This window comes from Mixophyes fleayi, chromosome 1 (assembly GCF_038048845.1).
Source record: "Mixophyes fleayi isolate aMixFle1 chromosome 1, aMixFle1.hap1, whole genome shotgun sequence".
NCBI lineage: Eukaryota > Metazoa > Chordata > Amphibia > Anura > Limnodynastidae > Mixophyes > Mixophyes fleayi.
This window is the reverse complement of record NC_134402.1, coordinates 114,955,515-114,977,190: the sequence shown is the minus strand read 5'-3', so window position 1 is coordinate 114,977,190 and position 21,676 is coordinate 114,955,515.

The window sequence follows — 21,676 nt, the reverse complement described above, 5'->3', positions numbered from 1 at the left end:
CAGCACTTTCAGAAATACTACTAAGTGAATAATGTGTGCATAAAAAAATAATTATTATTACAATTTATTTTTATGTTATGACAAAAGTCAACAGTGCGGAAACAGAGCATATTAATACATTATATTAATAAAACTTGGCACACAAGCACAATACAGAACAATCAAGAAGCAGAAATACTAAATAATACCAAGAAATGGAACATAATACATAAGACATAATAGGCAAGTAGAGAGCAGACATAAAGCATAGTACAGAACATGCTAGGGGCATAATACAGGGGCGCGCAGGTGGACGAGTTGGGAGCGGAAGAAAAGACGGTATGGATCCCTACTTGTGAGACCTTAAACTGAAAGTATAAAAATAAATAAAAAATATATATGTAGGCACCAGTCCTAGCTGACTGAACTGTGGGTGCAGCAGATGTGACTGGTATCTCGTTATCAATCCCGCAATCTGGGTACCATTCAGACAAGACGCAGCTCTGTGTTCGAGAGGTGTTTGCCAACGTTCTTTTTTTGTCCCTCACCTTCATAGGTATTGTGCTTTGGTTATTACCAATGTTGTTCATTGGCATCTCCTTTTGAACTTATTGCAACCTTTTTTCCCTGATAATTTGGATCACCTGAGCCACAGCATTAGTTTTACTAGTGATTTACTGCCACATTGCACTCATGTTTTTTTTTACCCTTGTTTTATTTTCACCAAGGGTTTCTATTACTTTATTGGTGACATTTGGTTGACTTTTTTTAGCAACCAATGTTCTGCTTGTGCCTGGCTGAGGACTAGTGCCTGGGTATGACATTTTGACTTTTGTACATATTATTACCAGATGCTTTGAACATTTATTAATAATGCATATATTAAAGACTGGAGAGGCTTGAATATAAAGCATATTTTTCATAATAGCTTTTGAAAATCTGTTATTAACTAATAAACAAACGAACAATTATGGATATATTAACGTACTGTATTGCAGATTGCCATATCATCATCATCATCAGTTATTTATATAATGCCACCAATACTGCAGCGCTGTACAGAAAATTTGTCATTCACATCAATTCCTGCCCCACTGGAGCATTCAGTGTAAATTTCATACCACATATACAAACTATGGTTAATTTGTTAGCAGCCTATTAGACTATTAGTATATTTTGGGAGTGTGGGAGGAAACCGAAGTACCCAGAGGAAACCCACACAAACAAGGGGAGAACATACAAGCTCCACACAGATAAGGCCTTGATCAGTTGTATTTTAACATTTCACTCGCTGTCAATCCTGCAATTTGGGTAGCATTCGGGCAAGACATTGCTCTGATTTGTTAGGCTGCATTCTGGTATGATCAGAGACTAATTTGGAATTTGAAGTGGCCATGAAAAAAGTTCTGGAAGTACCCTCGTGTAGGTGGGACCAAATTTGAATGTTGTTGGGACCAACACAAAAATAGGCAAAGTTAGGCACACCGCTTTAGTCAGGGCTAATGCAAAACGCAATGGAAAGTGGAGTCTCAGCAATTCCAGAGAGAGTGTGTCATAGTAGCGGAGCTAACATACAAGTAGGCAGGGCATTGCACTGGTAGGCACATCATTAAAAATATAGGCAGCACATCAGTGGGTGACATGCATGCATCAGTTCCATAAGTTGTGCATCTTAAATCAGCATTATGAAGTTTCCAAGGCTAGCACTGAAGTGATAGTCATTGTATCTGGGAAGTCTTTACTGTTCCATGAAGCCTGACCACCATAAAAAGGATCAAACTTACTGGTTTCTCGTCCACTGTCAGTCTCCCATTGATTCTACATTCTCAATAGCGGTATAAAGAAAATAAATCACATTACCTTTGGCTACCTGTTCCCAAACTTTTAGAGTGTCCCAGCCACGATGATGAGCATGTCCTCTGCCCCTAAGTAGTGGATTTACCCTCTCAGTGCCCTCTTTACCTCTTGGCATCAGGAATGGCTTTCAACGATTAAAAAAAAACACATCGTTTTAAATATAACTACCTGTAAACCCTGTCATCGACAATTCAATAAATGCTAACTTACAATATTTTTAATAATACGTAGCATGTCAATCTTAAATAATATGTAGCATATCAATCTTGCACAAGACTGGGAGATTGAGTTTCCTCTACAGACTGATTTATTTGCACTTCCAACTCCCACAACTTGGTGCTTTAAGATACACCTATATATTTATATGTCTGCTTTGAGTGCACAATTATTATTTTATTGAATCTGTAGATTTTGGGGATGCATGTATTAAGAATAAATTGATAGTTGGGCTGGCGGAACGTAGTAATCCCGGACAGCATGACCGGAGGATTTATAGATATTTGGAAAGTAAATTATTTTTAGCAAGACTTATATATATTTGTTTAATAAAGGTATACAGTATACTTTGCTATAGAGTAAAACACGGTTTTCCTGGAGGAAGGGTGGGTTTTAAAGATTAAAAAAATCGGGGGCGTGGCTAGACCGCCATACTAGTAGGCTGCTTTTCACCGGAGCTCCGTCCTATAGATGGGACAAAAAGCTTACATTGAGCTTATTCACCCCCTGAATTTGTCCAGGACACCTGTAACTCTGCTGTGAAACTGTTGTGCCTAGACAGGTGCAGTTGTGACTCGCAGGCATACCTCCGCATCACCAGTACTTTTGGCTGGGGCCATCCCTGCGCAATTCCCGGCCTGTCTCCGTGTCCGCTCAACGGCACTGCCCCCCCCCCCCCGCTGCTATCACTTGTGCCCGCTATACACCTCACCTTCAGGAGGGCACGCGACATACAGAGGAGGCTGTCTGGATCAGCGCTGAGCCAGGAGGAGGCTCCCTGCCGCCGTTGTTCCGTGTGTGGTGGGTGCTGAACTGCGGGAAGGCGCGGTGAGGAGGCAACGGTTTTGTGCCCCCTGCGGAGGTCCCCCGTCCTTGCCTACCATCTATCTGGCCAGATTCCAGGGCTAAGGAGAAACCACGCGGACCGGAAGTCGCGGCAACCATAAGCACCGCTGGGCAGCTTCTCTTCCGGCTCCAGTTCAATTGCACAGATCCCGGGAGGCTCCAACAGGTGGCGCTGTCGCTTCAACGGGTCCCTTGCATCCTCTCTGGCCGCCTGTCAGCCTCTCTCCGCTCTGTGGAATCACTAAGAGGAGTAATAAGCTGGCCGCTTCATCGAGACCTGGATCAGTTATAGCAAAGCTTCTGAAATCCCAGCAGGTTTGCACAAGTGTGAGAAATGTTTTATCAAAAGTAGTTCTATCCAGCATAAAAAAAGGAGATATCGGTTTCCGCTCCTGGCGGCCAGCACAAGGAAGAGAGTGCAGCGCCAGCTCCCAAGTGCCTGCTGTCTAGACACAGATCTCCGCGGAGAGGCCTTACAGAGTGATCCAGAGAATACTGAAAGATCTCAGTTACAAAGAAATGTTGCCTTGATTCTAATCTAAGTGGGTGTGGGATACATTACATTCTATTGATGTCTTGAAGTGAAGTGTCGAAAATCTTTCTATGCAGGCTGGGAAGCCATCTTTTGTTCTGCACATCTGATAGTTGCAAGCTGCGGTCCGTACAGTGATCCTTGAACGATTGTGGGTGCTCTCCACTTGCCAATATGTCTCACAAAAATAAAAAAACAAGTAGCACTCCCAAACATACCATTATAAAAGCTCTGGAAAAGGCTGGTGGCCGTTCTAAAGCGGTGACTGAAGCAGCTGATTCGGGATCGGATTCAGAAGATAATTCATCACCTGAAAATCTACTTACCCCCAAGGATGTGATTGCCATAGTCACAAAAACAATTCAGTCAGAATTGAGATCAATTGTCTCTGAGCTTCGGTCGGAAATATCGGAAATCGGTTCTCGCACTGATGTTGTTGAAAATCAGCTGGATGTAGTCTCTAAGCACCAACAAACAACAGACACGGAGATAGCTGACTTACGTGCGGAATTCTCTACTTTCAAGGACCAATTGGAAGATCTAGAGAACCGAAACAGACGTAACAACATCCGGATAAAAAATGTCCCGGAATCCATTTCTTCAGAAGCCTTGCCTGACTACTTAGAGGGCCTATTCCTCCAGATGATACCAGACCTCTCAAAAGAATCACTTAACCTGGATAGGGCCCATAGAGCCCTCCGCCCGAAACCAAATCCAGATCAACCCCCCAGAGACATAATTATACGTTTCCACTTCTTCAAAACCAAAGAACGAATAATGGCTTCAGCTAGAAATGCACAATCGATCTCCTACTCTGGATCGCACCTGCAGTTGTATCAAGATTTGGCTCCATCTACTTTGAAAAAACGAAGGGACCTTATTAATGTCACAAAAGTTCTACGCAACCACTCAATAAAATATAAGTGGGGCTTCCCATTCCAGCTAATTGTCTCAAAAGATGGCCGGAGCCACTCGGTGAGAACCCCGGAACAGGGTCTTGACCTGCTCAAGCGTCTTCACCTTATCCAGGACTCTGATCCTTCTACTTCAGCTCCTCCTCCGCAGCAGAAAACTTCGGCTCCGACTCCATCTTGGCAGAAAATGTGATTCTTGTACATAACCTGACTCCAGTCTATTCGCTATATTAAGATCTCCTCTTCGTAAGGTTGGAGTAATTATATTGTCTTAACTATGACTATGGTTGTTAATACGTAATTAGCTTAATACTTTATTTACATTTATTGTGTACACTTCTTTAGAGTTTATACAAAAATGGATTATAGGTCTTCGCTATTTTCACAGATTAAGTAACTATTTGATATAGGTATTAGTAAACAGTGACATTAACTAATTCCGTTCCAGTTGTGAGATATAATAATAGTCACGGAGTCTTAATTAATTTATACTAGTACTTACTCCGGGTTTTCTCGTGTTCCGGAACCTATATAGAATATGTTTACAGTTCTTGTTTATAATGTTGAAATGTTCTTTTTGTTTGAACTGCTCTGACTTATCTCTATTTGATGTTTATATCATGCCATTTACGTCACTTCGTTCTAATAACCACCTGCGAGATCCCCTCCACCCATGCTTGTCTCACCCACACCCATGTACCTTAATAGTGAGCTAAGCACAGATCTTATTAGCTCTACACGGCTTTTCTCATGTAGTGCCACTACCCCCACTAACCATTCCACTACCAAAGAGATGGTGTCATGCAACCCGCCACATCTCTTTCATCTAGGTCCTGGATATCGTCCCGAGATCAGGACCGCCATACATTCCCATCCCCTCTTTCCTTATGTGTCTTCCCTCCCCCACATCCAACTACTAGGCTTAAATGAAGGATTCAAGCTCATTATTAAAATAAAGCTTCTCTTACACCATTATCCCCCATGAGTCCTAAAATAATATCTCTAAATGTCAACGGCCTTAATTCGCCGAATAAGCGCACAATGGCCTTGCAATATTTTAAGAGGAAAAACCCAGATCTAATTTTCTTGCAAGAAACACATCTTAGAGACCCTCATCCCTCATTGGCTTCTAAATCTTATCCACATGCCTTTTATTCTACTACAAATACAAAACGCAGAGGTACAGCAATACTGATACATAGTAGAGTCCCACTGACTGTTGAATCACAGATATCTGACCCTCATGGTAGATATGTTATCTTGAAGGGCGCTTTGGACCAGAGTCCTGTAACCTTAGCCTCAGTATATGCCCCAAACGTGCAGCAGGGAGCTTTTTACGCAGATTTCTTTCAGCAACTATCCTCTCATGCAACTGGCATGACTATTGTAGGAGGGGACTTTAATACGATCTTGGACCCATCTCTAGATAGATCTAGCCAAACTCATATCTCCCCAGGACACTCTAAGGAGTCTAGCAGGCTGAGAGACCAATTGAAGCTTTTCAATTTGTATGATGCCTTGCGAGTCTTATACCCCTCTTCCAGAGAATACACTCATTATTCGGCCCCTCATGACCTGTATTCAAGAATAGATTATTTCTTTGTTGATCATCGGACAACCCAGAAATTGGGAGATGTCCGGGTCTTCCCGGTGTCCTGGTCAGACCACGAGGCAATTGAGTTGTCTTTGCTTTTACCACGGCTCTTGCAATCACGTCCTAAATGGCGTCTGGATGAGTCGTTACTTCTTAAAGAAGATAACATTAGTCAGATATCTCAGGCTATTACTGATTATGTTTCACAGAATGCGACCCCGGAGATATCACAGCCTATACTCTGGGAAGCCCATAAGGCTACTATAAGAGGCACCTTCATCAGAATGGCAGCGCATCAAAAGCAGAAAGAAAAAGAGCGCATCCGCGAACTCGAGCAACAGATTCAGCATGTTGCATCTCGTCACCAAACAAACCCTAAAAAGAAACTATATTTAAAACTCCTCTCACTTAGAGGACAGTTGAATCAAATACTATCAAAACAGGCGGCTAAGACTCTGTTGTGGGTTCAGCAAAAATTTTATGAAAAAAGCGACAAAGCAGATGGTATCTTGGCTCGCAAACTTCGTGCCCGCCGTACCCGCAACAGAATATTATCGGTAAAGGATTCTTCGGGTTCTCCTCTTTTTGACCCTCAAAAAATTGCACAACGGTTTAGGGATTATTATGCTTCCCTATATAATTTGTGTCCAACGATAGAAGATCCAGCCCTCCTTAAAGAAAACATTAAGAGCTACCTCCACTCCTGCCACTTACCCAAACTCAGTAGAAGTCAGCTAGCGACCCTTAACGCAGAGCTCACCCCAGAAGAAATTACTGAGGCCATTAAAACGCTGAAACGTCAATCAGCCCCAGGTCCTGACGGATTTTCTTCTTTATATTACAAAAAATTTGTGCGCCAACTGGTCCCCATGCTTTCAGGGTTATTTAGATCGATCCTAGAAGGAGGAAAATTTGATGGAGCCACCACCGGAGCAGGGATTGTCCTAATACCTAAACCAGACAGAGATCCGACGGAAGTGAGTAACTATAGGCCCATCTCCCTACTTAACGTTGATCTAAAACTTTTTGCTAAGATACTAGCAAATAGACTAGGGGCTGTTCTCCCTTCGCTGGTCCACCCGGACCAAGTCGGATTTGTTCCAGGAAGACAAGCTTCAGATAATACAAGAAGAATAATAGACTTAATTCATATAGCTAATAGTGCGTCTCTCCCTGCCTTGGTGGTTGCTCTAGACGCTGAGAAAGCCTTTGACAGAGTGGCTTGGCCATTTATCCAACAGACCTTGGGAAGCATGGGGATCCAGGGCTCCTTTTGTAAGGGGATCTCGGCACTATACCATAATCCCACAGCTTCAGTGTTAGCAAACGGCCTCACATCTACGCCCTTCAAAATAAATAATGGCACTCGCCAAGGCTGCCCCCTATCACCCTTACTTTTTGCCCTCATTATGGAACCCTTAGCTGCTAGAATTAGAAACAATACGGAAATTACGGGTATTCCCACGAGCTCCAGAGATAATAAGATAGCTCTATACGCTGATGATGTTATACTTACATTAACTAACCCACATAAATCACTGCCTAATCTTTTTGAAGAAATTTCGCTCTATAGTTCCTTATCAAACTACAAAATTAATGCGGACAAGTCGGAAATCCTAGATCTTAATATTCCTCAACACGTCACCCAGCCACTTAAAACTGCATATAATTTTCGATGGCAACACAATAAGATTAAGTATTTGGGAATATATATAACCAAGAATTATTCTTCTTTATACGCAGCTAACTTCCCTAGACTAATTAATGCAATTCGAGGCGACCTAACGCAATGGAATAAATTTCACATTTCCTGGATTGGCAGAATGGCCTCAATTAAAATGAATGTTTTACCTAGATTGCTTTATCTATGGCAAACACTCCCAATCCAGGTTCCCCTGCATGTACTTCAGCACCTTCAGCAAATGGTTTCTAAGTTTGTGTGGGCGGGGCGTAAGCCTAGAGTACGTATGCGAATACTCTCTAAACATCAAACCTCTGGAGGACTGGGCCTCCCAAATATAATAAAATATTACAGAGCTACACATATGTCACAGTGTATCTTGTGGCACTCACCCCCTCAATATAGAGTATGGACTCAGATTGAGACAGATATATTACAACTATATTCTCCGTACTCCTTACTCTGGATACCACCCCAACATAGGACAAGACGTTTAGCCCAGCTTCCAACTGCTCGTTTTTCCGTTTCATTGTGGGATCAAGTGACCAGATTCTATAAGTTGCGTTCCAACTACCCATTGCTTGTCCCACTCTGGAACAATAGAAACTTTGAACCAGGGTTAGATCATAAAATGTTTCACTACTGGTCCGCACATAATTTGCTCTTCATTTGGGATCTGGCTCCGTCGGGAGTCTTTCCTACATTCTCAGACTTACAGAGAAGATTTCATCTACCTCAGAAAATCTTCTATCAATATCTTCAACTCAGGCACCTCTATCGATCTTTAAATGCGCCCCCCCCTTCGGTTCGTTGTTCTTCATTAGAATCTCTGTGTCGCCGTTCCCCGACCACCAGAGGCTTAATCTCCACCTTGTATCAATTGATTAATAACTTTGGCCAGCCCGACAAGGACCCTCATGAGCTCGCCTGGGAAAGAGACACCGGGGAGACCCTGACTCCTAAAGAATGGTCAAAGGTGAGAGCTAATATAGCCAAGTCATCTATATCAGTTAAGATAAAGGAAAACTCTTACAAAATTTTCTACAGATGGTATTTGGTCCCCTCTCGTCTCCACTCTATCTTCCCGACTACTAGTGATAGATGTTGGAGAGGATGCGGTTTGCGGGGTACCCTGTTGCACGTCTGGTGGTGCTGTCCTAAATTACGACCTTATTGGCTTCAAATTCATAATCTCATCAAGGACATTACTCTGGTTCAGATGCCCGAGTCTCCCCTGTATTCGCTTCTACCTAGACGGCTCCCAGGCACTAGTCGCTCCTCACAAAAACTTATCAATCATATATTAAATGCTGCTAAATGTTTAATTGCCGCTCTATGGAAAAACTCCTCTCCCCCCTCTCTCCCAGCCACTATTAATAAAGTTTGGTCAGTTTATAGAATGGAAAGCATCACAGCTCATCTTAAAGACAAACCAGTGAATTTCAAAAACACATGGTCTTCCTGGACCAATTATTATGAGGCTGAGCCTCCCTTGACAACCGTTTGACGAATCTCCATTGCTCTAATAGGTTTGCCCCTTCAGGCTTAGGAGGGACCGCCTCACAAGTAGGTTGTGTAGATTCCCAAATTAAATTGATCCCTATATAGCCACAAAGGTTAATGCCTCCCTTCTTTATAGTCGATAGCATGAAACAATGAGTAAAATATCCTCCGGTTCCCCTCCCCATCCCCCCTCAAAACCTTTCCTTCCCTTATTGTTCGTCTCCCCCACCCCCCCCCCACCCCCTGAAAAATAAAAACAAACAACATTGTTCTTTTGCATATATAACATACCGGATTCTAAGATAACTTTTCCAAATCTTTCTTACTAATGTGTGTAAAGTTTACTGATTTTCATATGTAAACATTATGTTTATACTTTTTTTTTTTTTATTTTGGTATGTTTCAAATTCATTGTTATGTTTTGTTTTGTAAAAAACCCAATAAAAATTATTTTCAAAAAAAAAAAAAAAAAGATTAAAAAAATCATATACTTTTAAGTAAAACAGCATCAACAATTCAACAAATGCTTTTTTGGTCCAATTAAGCAAAAATACACCCATTCTTACACCATGCACAATGATCTGCAAGCAAGACAAATCAGGTATTATACTATTTTGCATGATAATAATCAGTACAGTGACAATAAACAAAAAATGTATACTTGTGAGAAAAGCAGGTGCAATGAAGCAACGTACAGAGGTAGCAACAGATGTGCCACTATTTTGTGTTTGGTTGGTTGTTTCACAATTACACAAAAACATGTGTTTTTTGACCAGATATATGGCAAATAACAAAAGAATCACACTACGTTCTTATTTCACATTGTCCATTGTGCACACGTACTACAGTTTAGTACAGAGTTTCCCAAATGCAGTTCTTAGGGAGCCCTAAAAGTGCAAGTTTTTCATATCTCTTTGCTTGAGCACAGGTATATTGATTACTGACTAATACATTGTAAAAGAACAACAGGTGATACTATTTATTTTATATGTGACCTGGAAAACCTGCACTGTTATGTCCTCGAGTACTGGATTTGGTAAACACTGGTTTAGAAGACTATGTGCTATTAATTAGAACACCTTATAACAGATATCAAGCCCTATATGATTCATAGCGCAAAATATAAATCCATATCAGACAGTACAAAACACAGATAATAATAATAATAATAATAATAATAATAATAATAATAATAATAATAATAATACACACATTAAAATATAACATACATTTATTACGCTCAGTCTGCTTGAGCTTACATTGAAGATCTGTGGTTTCTGGATGACTAGCAGAGAAGATTTGACAGCTTTTGGCCTAGGGGGCAAGCACAAGCAATTTACCCAGGTCAACCAACATGCCATCAAATAAAAAATGGATGTGACAAAAAAAAGTTTTGCTTTTCCCCCATGTTCAGGAGCTGGCTGGCAAATCTTAGACCCGGTGTGGGTTGGGGTGGTGGTAGGAGCAAGATTCGGCTAAACAGCCCATTAGAAACATTTTAAAGAGCATAGACCACCTGCCCACCAGTCAGCCAGCCCTTGCCCATGTCAAGGTTTATCTGTACTGATTTACCCCTATATCATGCCGTATTGATTGTCTCATATTAAACCTCCCTGTATATACTCCCCCAATCATGTATGAAGCTGACGCCCCAACCCCTAACTGTATTATCCCCTGTAATTGTGCAGTGTCATGGACCATCAGGCCTTATCAGGACTAATCAGACCGTTAACCTTGCAAGATCTTGCAAGAGTAACACCTCAGTGCCTATGGTCTGATAGACAGTGTGTCAGTAGTAATAATGAAGCTACCTTATTCTGATTTGCTTCTAGAAAACCTGTCATTGCTTGTTTACTGTCAGGCCATACTCTTTAGACAATGAGCGTCTCTTATGAGTTGGAGTTGTCTAGTTTCCTCCACTCCACTGTACTCCTAGTTTAAAAATAAATAAATAAATAAATAAATGATGCAGGTAAGGGAACAGAATCTGTTTTGTAACACTGCAACAAATTAATATCAAGGGATGGTTCATTGTGGCATGTGTTTATTTCATTAATTATTAGAGCACTTTTTAATTTGGTGAGTTTACTTGTATTGGATCTGTATAATCTTAAAACACATTACCTGTTTTGGTTATTATGGATTTCATAAATATATTGCTAGCCTTTGCTTACATATCTATATTCAGTATATCTAGTTTATCTACCTTCCTTTTGGTTCAATAATATATACAGCGAGCAACTAGTTCTAATTGTATCTATTAATGAATTGACAATCTAGATCAGGCCTGTCCAACTGCGGCCCTCCAGGTGTTGTGAAACTACAAGTCCCAGCATGCCCTTCCAGCTATCAACTGATTGTTTAATGGCAAAGCATTCTGGAGCATGTAGTTTCACAACACCTGGAGGGCCGCAGGTTGGACAGGCCTGCTCTAGATATTATGTTTCTATTGTAGCAGTATATATGATTTAATTTTCCATCATTTTTTATTTATTAATGTCTTTCAATTGGATGTTTCCCATGATGCATTTTGGGTAACCACTTGAATTTAAAATATCCTATGATCATTGCATTTGTATGTCCTTAACAAAGATCCCTATGTTGGTGAAAACACTGGAATAAAGAGCACTAAGTCATCACTTACATCCTGTCACCATTAATATTTATTTGCTTTTAAACTGGTCGTAATTACAGAGCATGTGTTATTGGAGCTGTGAGCACTCTCCTTTATATAGTATTTATTATTATTAAACATATATTAATGAAAATATATTTACATACAAATCAAATCTTTTTGGTTGTATGAAAAAAACATTTTTATGCAAATTTAAAAACAAGTTTATTGCACAATACACATAAACAGTAAAACCTTTGTCATGCAAAATTGGAATGTTATTATAGTATTCATTGCATGGAACAGTTGGCATGTCAACATGCACAGGAGGAGAAAAAGGTAAATATTCTATATTACCTATAATATATTATATAAATGACATATGTTGCACCATTTCATTGTGTGCAAAATGCTGCACAAACTAAATGAGTGCATATGTGCAACATCAGATTTTATTGTATATTTAACGTTTTTCAGCAGAAACACAGACTGATTTGTCCATGTGGAAATTTTCAACCCAGTGGGGGTTCCCAAAAATGCACAAGATACATGTTTATCTTAATATGTATAAAAGAAAAGTTTGTTTCTTTGTTTGTTGGCGAATATCTTCTACAGCTCTCAAGGTATAGCTGTGAAATCTTACATAGTTATTTAGTATCAGAAAAGAAAGCAATTAGAATACATAGCAACAACGCAACAATACTACAAAATTTTGAAAATGTAATTTTTGGGTTGTAAACAATTACTGGAAGGAATCCTTGCAACAACACAACATAACGACAACACGTTTTATTTTCTTAATAGCATTTTTGGTCTATTTACCAAATAATTTGTAAAGACATAAAGACTGCTGCACATTACAAATCGAACAACAAACAAATAGGAGTATATCTGCGAGGTCCCACCTAAAAGCAGCCCTTCACCTTTACGTACACAAACCCCTTTGAGTACAGTACAATCACTACATACAAACAAATAAAAGGGAAGATGGCGCTAATGGTGATATTCAATAATCCACTAATATTACAATAAGCGTCCTGTTTATAAGTCTATATTCCAAAAGACGTGATTTCACACTATAGTGGAACGGGTCATATTTCCTCTTTTTTTCTCAGTCATTCAGATGAATATATAAAAAGAAAAGAAAAAGACAAACATAGTACACCCTGTACAGTCCAGTTGGTCCAAATATCAATATCCTTCTAATGCCCGTGTAATATGTAGTTTATACAAACACCACGTGATAAACACAATCTTCTTAACCCCTTAAGGTTATGTACTCACTAGAAGGAAAAACGTATCATGCATGTAGCATAACCTGTACTCTTCATGGAAATATCACCACTTCACCATGTCAAATTCCTCTCCGTTTTGATGATTATAAAAAAGAGAAGAAAGAACTCCGTAGTGTAACACCATTAAACAATTTATTCCATGTATACCAACATAGGCATAAAAAAGCTTTTCAAAACATTTAAAACATTCCACGACTGTCACCGCAGTAAAAAGGGAATAGATGGACTCTTACCCTTCCGTACATGTAAACAAGCGTGGTATAGTATAATCCTCGCGGAAGACGTCCCGGGTAGTACTTCTGCGGTCCACGCTGGAAGAGTAAAGTTCAAGGGCAATCCCCCGTTAATGCGTCTGATGCGTCTTGTTCTTTTCTTTTTATATATTCATCTGAATGACTGAGAAAAAAAGAGGAAATACGATCCGTTCCACTACAGTGTGAACTCACGTCTTTTGGAATATAGACTTATAAACAGGACGCTTATTGTAATATTAGTGGATTATTGAATATCACCATTAGCGCCATCTTCCCTTTTATTTGTTTGTACATTACAAATCGGACCTGCGCAATGCCAGATGACCTTGCTTTACTATTTTAACTCAGGGAGCCTGTTCTGAACCTGCATTCGGACATGCCTGCACTGATTGGGATGAAACCAATGTGAGGTGGTCCAGATGGATCCTGGTCAGGTTTTGGGGGGTTGGGTCCCAGTTGGACCTCCCAGTGGTGTACACTGGGTAGAACTATGACCCGAGGAGCCTGTTCTTGGCCTTCCACTGAATTGATTTTGATAACATTTAATATAAAAACAAACACGACAATGGGCAGCTATGGGAGTGTGCCCGGCTGAGGAGCACATGAAGAGAGCAAAGATGGCAGAGAAGATTACAAGAGAAGATAAGAAGGCAGGGCCATGAAAGGAAGACTCTCCATCCTGGTGTCAGGATGATGCTGCATTAATCTTGTGATGGAGGTCGTCCATCTCATGATCTCATCCTCCCTCTTTTGACCCGAGGAGACGGACAGTGGAATACTTATTATAAAAGATCCTGAGTCGGGAGAAGTCCTTCAAATACTTTACAAGCCTTTATTATTCAACGATCTGGTAGGAGTCCATCTTATATTATCATTACGAAGGTGATGGGGAGGTGCATATCACTTTGAAGTAAATTATTCACAGTTTGGAATGATCATCTCTCACCCTCTTTTCAAGATAAAGACTGTTATATGAACTTATTTACTACAAGTGTGAAATAAGCTCTTATTATTGTGAAGTGTTTTTTCACTGTGAAGTTTATATGTGCTGTCTTCTTATGAGAACTAGGTAGCGCTGAATGTCTTGATATCCCATTGCTAAGGAAGATACTCAGTCTGGGGATCCAGGGAGGGTAAGTGTTCACTTTCTTCCATTTCAGGTCCCGACGACGGTAACAGTGAGCATGTGGGCCAATCAGGGCTCACTTTCATCTGTCGGCCAATGAGCGGTAGGGAAGGTGAACCAATCCAAGCTCACCTCCGGTTGTTTGAATTGTTGGATCAGGGCGCGCTGCATTACCACATAACATTGTGTCATCATCGTATGACACCAGTGCTCCAGTGACTATTTAAGCTGCAGCACACGGCACCATGCCAGTAAGTCTGGTGGTGGAGTCCTGGTGAGAGGACGTTGTGGGATGTCCAGAGAAAGAGAAGATGATGGCAGCAGCATCGACAGGAACCCACTGCACTAATTGGAATGAAACCAATGTGAGGTGGTCGTGTTGGATCCTGGCCAGCTTTTTTGGGGGGTTAGTGGCCCAGTAGGACCTCTCGCTGTTGTATGTTGGTCAGAACTTTGACCCGGGGAGCCTATTCTGAGCCTTCCACTGGATGGATTTGGATGAAAACTTCACAGAGTGGTAACATTGGATACCAGAAGACATACTAGGGGGTTAAGGTCCCAGTTGGCCCTCCTGTTGCTGTACGCTGGGCAGAAATTTGACACAGGGAGCCTGTTCTGGGCCTTCCACTGGACGAATTTGGATGACATTTAATGTAAAAAAATAAAAAAGATTTGGATTGATTTGAAAGATTTATTTTTAAAAAATGTGGTAAGTAACTTAATAGCTTGAAGATTTAAACCTGGGCCACACCGGGTACTTCAGCTAGTTGCAAAAAAACATTACAAAAATAATTAGGGAACATGTGGAAATACAATCTTATATTTAGGACTTTGAGTGCTATAGGATCTGAGACACAGTTGTTGCAATTTGCAATATACAAATTTAATATGTGCCTTTATGGATAATAATTAGCAATTTTGAAAAGACATGCAAAAACAGAACAATTTTGTTGCAGTTAAATATTATTTCTTCTAATACACTAACAAGCTTGAAACAGTGCTGGAAGATCTCTGGAATAAAGCCATGTTATATTAAGAAAACTATTTTTTTTATTACATGACATACAATAATACTTCAATGATAGTTATACTAAAGATGAACCAGAATAAGAAGACTATTAATAAGAAAGAATGTATCTCTTGACCTTAACACAAAGGTAAGGCAGGCTTCATCACTGAAACACACTCTTTAGAAGACGAAGGAAACTTTGGGTGGACTGGTTTCTCTTTTCTGCACCTCTATAATCTAATCTAACAGTTAGGTTTAGAGTTAGGGCTAGTGTCACTGAATCACCTATAAATAGCTTATTTGTGGCTGGATCATGTAGAAATATATTGTAGAAATGTATTTCCATCAGAGGTGCAGGCACCAAATGTATAATTTGAAATGCACTTATTGTGCTACGTTGGGATGTGTTTTGTATGCAAGTGTCATTGTTTGGGTTTGTAACATTGCTAGAGAAAGTCTGTTTGCTGATAGCAGGAATTGTTAAGTAAGTCTGTGAAGTGACAAACACCTGTTTAGCCTGTATACCCATCAGGGAGCCGCTGCTGGGCAGTCCGGCTTGGCTGCATCACAGATAATGTAAGCATCAAGTATTAGCACATAACAGAGAAGGGTAAACATTGTTAGCTTCGCAATGCATGTAAATCCATGTTCGGTAAACACATTGCATCCTGATTCTAAAAATAGCCTGTGAGGCTGTGTCCAAATCTGTATAAAAAGCACTGTCTTCTATTGAAAATTGTTCTTCATGTTCCATCTGACCTGCTCCCGGTACCTTTAACCAGAGTGAGCAAATAAACATCACCTGCTTCAAAGAACTGCTTGGAAACTTCTCTATCCCTCTGACCTACAGATTAGACCCAAAATCTAATTTGTTGCCGACTGTTTCTGAGGTTTAGATCCAGCATCCAGTACCACCACTCTGCCGCTACCCAGCAGCTCTGGCCAGGGGGGTCCATCCGCATGATCCATAGAAAGAGGTCAGGAGTACCAGCCCAGTAACACCAGTAACGGGGCACACACACAGCGTCAGTTACCCAAAAGAAACCCTGTTGTGGATGCCGGTAAAGGAATCCAGTGGTGGCAGCATTTGCAAGCCCCTCCTACTGTGGCGAGTGGGCGCGTTTGAGATAACAAAAGGGAACATTGGCAAGTAAGCCCAACCAGTTCCCAGCAACAACAGACAAGGTGGCATAGGCGGTCCATCTCGTCACAGTTAGGATTAGGTTAGGGTTCCAATTCCGGTTAGGGTTAAGATTAGGGGTTCCAAATTATACAGGCTGCAGGTCCTTAATGGTGTCTAAATATTCAATTCATTAGACAGGCTAATTAATGCAATGGTTATTACAGACTGGAAATGCTCACTCTCATTCTGTGAATTGCATACATAGGAGGGCACAAACTATTGAATATTTTAAATTAAATCTCAATTTGAGTTAAAAGTAAACTAAGTGCACCATTGTGCCTACTCTGTACCTCTGAACATCCTCACTCTATCCAACTAAATTTTCCTGAAAATGTATTTGCTATTTCTCCTTAGTGTAGAATATTAAATCTGTGTGCCTAATGAACTGAAGACACATTGGTCACACAATTCTAGATCCCAAAAAGAAAGCTATTTTACTGTTAACTTGGACTATGTAATTATTAGTGTTGATAAATATCCAAAGGTTGGTAAGTCTCATAGCAAAGTGGGCAAAGGACAGTTTAACAATGCTTGATAAACATACCCTGAAATAGCTACAGTTTGACACACATTTCTACTGTCCATATATAAAGTAAATATAGAAGCTTATTTTTGCTTTGTATATTTTCTGCATTTAAAATATGTTTCAGAAATAATCTGTAAAAGTAATTATGTGCAAAGGTATACGTAGAAATAAAGCTTAATTTTCCTGCATTTTCATGCAAATGTGTTTATTGTAATAAAGTAACAATACCACAACTATTTTTCACCACATGTTATTTTTTAAAGTAAGCTGGAGCTGTTGTATGAACAGCCTGGACTGCTAGGAGTGTAGTGTTTCCTATATCTCCCACCTCTACTTTTCTATGCTGAAAATAAATCTGTTTCATCTGCTAGTAGTTTCATTTTCTTATCCTTTTTTATTCTTTTGTGGGTCCCTTTCCATAATGCCATATGGCAGCTGAGTGGAGGTTAAAATGATCTGGGTTTTCAGCTTTTCACAAAAGAGGGAGTAGTGTCAAAGAGTCTCATGAATCCATGCAGCATGTTATGGCATAGAGGAATGCCTACAGGCTTGTCATGGAGGGTTATAGGGACGGCTGGTAAACTTGGCATTACTTTAGAAATGCTAAAATAAGCAGATTCTCCCCTCTGATCTCCCCAGCACATAGACTTGTTCACTTTCCCAGTTTGTACATTTGGGTTCTTGCCAATATTCCATTAGCAAAATTAAATGTATGAGGTTCAAAAGTGTGGCAAGTTAAGAAACAGTAAAACAGCAATGGCAGGGCACATATTCATTATATACAATGTCCTTGCCATAAATAACCACTTTCTTAAAGGAAAAAGAAATCAATGGAATCAATTGATGATTAAAAAGGCCAAAAACACTTAAAAAGGAGAAAGGTCCTTATAACTATTAGTTTAAATAAGTTAGACTTACACAAATGACATGGCATTGTTCATGTTGCCTAGATAGATCATCTCTCTCTCTCTCTCTCTCTCTCTCTCTCTCTTTCTCATTTAAATAATAAGAAAAAGCTTTATAGGAAGGACCTCACACTTTTCATCATTGACAAGGCCTGTAGTGATAGGTAAGGAAGGAGGAGTGGGAGGGATGCATTTTATTAGGATATACTTGGATTTGTGTTATAATCAGGGCTGCCAAGAAGAATTCAGGGCCCGGGTACAACAAATTCATGGGGCCCCCCTCATAGTGAAGTAAGCCCCAAAATTTTTTTGCGCCGCCTTACGGCGGCGCAAAAAAGATTAGGTATATGGTCATATATTCAGGGGCGTGGCTAGCCAAACGGCAGTGCAAAAATTTTGGGAGGTGCGGTCATGCATTTGGGGGCGTGGCAAACGTGCCATTGGGGCGTGGCTAACATAAAAACCACTAGGCTCTCAATTCGCCGGAGCGTCACATATGTTTAAGCACTCCTGACTTTCAGGACATCTACCACCACAGGGTAGTATACAAACAATGCAGTGTGTACACAAACAGTTCAGTCTTGGCCTACACCTTACATTGGACACAACATTCACCAAAAATTGGTATTGTCCCTACTAGAATCACAACATTTCACACACTGTGCTGCTCTCTCCTACCTGTTCTTCTCACTTTCTCCACCTGTGGCTGCTGCTTTCTTTAGTTGTGGCTTGTCCGGATCCAGAAATGTTGAAGGACCTATTTTGAAAAAAAAATGGCTACATTTAGAAAATTACAGCCAGCCCCAGCGTTAAATCAATAGCACCCACGATTAATAATTAGGCCTTCCTCCAGCTCCAATATTACAATAATGTGCCCCTTCATCATCGCCATGCCTTATGATCACACTGTGCCCTCCATGCTGTTTTTGCCCCCTTCATCTGGCTCCCCTTCATCAGACTATACTATGCTGCTCCCCCCCTTTTTCAATCCCACTGTGCCATGCCTCCCCCCCCCCTTTGTAACCCCACTGTGTCATGCTGCCCACCATTTTTTAACCCCACTGTGCCATGCTGACCCCTGTTTATTAACCCCACTGTGCCATACTGCCCCGTTTTTTAACCCATCTGTGCCCCTCTCATTTTTTCACCCCCTCTGTCATGCTGCTTTCCCATTTTTTAACCCCTCTGTGCTCCCCCCTCAATTTTTAACCCCTCTGACATGCTGCTTTCCCATTTTTTAACCCATCTGTGCCCCTCTCATTTTTTAACCCCTCTGACATGCTGCTTTCCCGTTTTTTAACCCCTCTGTGCTCCCCCCTCAATTTTTAACCCCTCTGACATGCTGCTTTCCCATTTTTTAACCCCTCTGTGCCCCCACTCATTTTTTAACCCCTCTGACATGCTGCTTTCCCATTTTTTAACCCCTCTGTGCTCCCCCTCATTTTTTAACCCCTCTGACATGCTGCTTCCCCGTTTTTAACCCCTTTGACATGCTGCTTTCCCGTTTTTTAACCCCTCTGTGCTCCCCCTAATTTTTTAACCCCTCTGACATGCTGCTTCCCCGTTTTTAACTCCTCTGACATGCTGCTTCCCCGTTTTTAACCCCTCTGACATGCTGCTTTCCCATTTTTTAACCCCTCTGTGCCCCCACTCATTTTTTAACCCCTCTGACATGCTGCTTTCCCATTTTTTAACCCCTCTGTGCTCCCCCTCATTTTTTAACCCCTCTGACATGCTGCTTCCCCGTTTTTAACCCCTTTGACATGCTGCTTTCCCGTTTTTTAACCCCTCTGTGCTCCCCCTAATTTTTTAACCCCTCTGACATGCTGCTTCCCCGTTTTTAACCCCTCTGACATGCTGCTTCCCCGTTTTTAACTCCTCTGACATGCTGCTTCCCCGTTTTTTAACCCCTCTGTGCCCCCCCTTATTTTTTAACCCCTCTGTCATGCTGCCCCCCCGTTTTTTAACCCCTTTGTGCCCCCTCATTTTTTAACCCCTCTGTCATGCTGCCCCCCCCCGTTTTTTAACCCCTTTGTGCTCCCCCTCATTTTTTAACCCCTCTGTCATGCTGCCCCCCCCCCGTTTTTTAACCCCTCTGTGCCCCCCTCGTTTTCCTCCCTTCACTTACCTTTTCTCCTCTCTTGGTCTTCTCTGCTGCTCTCTGCTCCATTGCTCCAGACTGACTGAATGCTGGGCATGACATGATGACATCACACCCAGCATTCAGACAGTCTGAATAGAGCACAGAGCAGCAGAGAGGAGGGATGCCGGCTCCGCGATCAGGTGAGTATGTTTTTTTTTTTTTTTAAACTAGCCTGCTCCCCCCACCAACGACCGAGCCCCCCCCCCACCCCCCCCCCCCCCGCCAAAAAAAAAAAAAAAAAAGGAAAGGAAAAAAAACGTTTTCAAAAAAAAAATTAAAAAATTAAAAAAAATCAGCAGCGCAAGGGCCCGGGCCGGGCCCCCTGACATGCCGGGCCCGGGTAATTAGTACCCGCTCCCCCCCCCTCTCGGCGGCCCTGGTTATAATCAGAGGTGAGGAATATTTAACACCATTGCAGTTTATGTGGTTCTGCTTAGTCTGTAACAGGTGCTTACATTTTTTACAGTTAGTTACATTGTGGATTCCTCTTTTCCCAGAAGGATGAACAGAGGAAGAGTTTTCTCTGTAGATTCATGTAGCTAAAGCCTGGGATGTGAGTTGAGATGTGATCTTATACTGTTGTATTTTGCACATTGTTAGAGGAAATGGGTCTCATCCTCCAGGACTTCCTGCTAAAATTGCTGATACAGTCTGCTCTGCCTGGACTTATAGTTCTTTTTATAACTTCCTGTCTTCATTTCCAGGCTGTGGATATTCAGCATGACTCTGCAATCCCTTTGTAATGACCAGTAAATTGCCAGTTTCTGTAACTACTTATATCATTCACCCACCTCTGGTATATTGCTTCTTTAGTTTACTAAATGCTGCCTTGATTCAGTGTTTGTTGCCAGGTTGTTTTCAAGAAGCTTCTGGTTGGAAAGACAGCAGATGAATTGTTTTACGGCACATGGTTATGCCAGGGGCTTCGGGCTGAGAATTGTATTATAGTGTTTTTTTGCTGGAACTGCTGTTTTTTACCTGTGAAATGTATGTTAGCACCCTCTTTTGTATTGCGATGAGTAATGAAAATCTGCTCAGCTCAACCTTGCATGATTATATTGGTTTCTTTGCTTTTGGAAAAGGTATTTACAGAATTAATGGAGTAATATCTCTGTTGGACTGGAGCCCCATTTTGACGGATCTGATATGTGACACAAACCGATACATCACTGCCATAAAAGAGGCTTGTGTAATGATGCTGTTGAAGATTTTCAGTCAGACTAACACTGATGGTTTGAGATGGTAGTATTGCCCACACATGACATAGACAGGTCTGTAGGTTTAATTCAGCAGAGACCTGTTTAATTTGAGAAATGGGTGTTTCTGTTTTCTGGCTTTTCTTTGTTGTTTTTTAGTTGCTTGGTAGTGCCAAGTTTAACTGTATTTTTATAGAACTGCTAGTTCTCTTTATGTTGGTACTAATAGTATTAAATTATTTTGATCTAGCAAGAACTTGTCTTCTGTATACCTTTACAAGGTATGTATTCTCAGAGTATGGA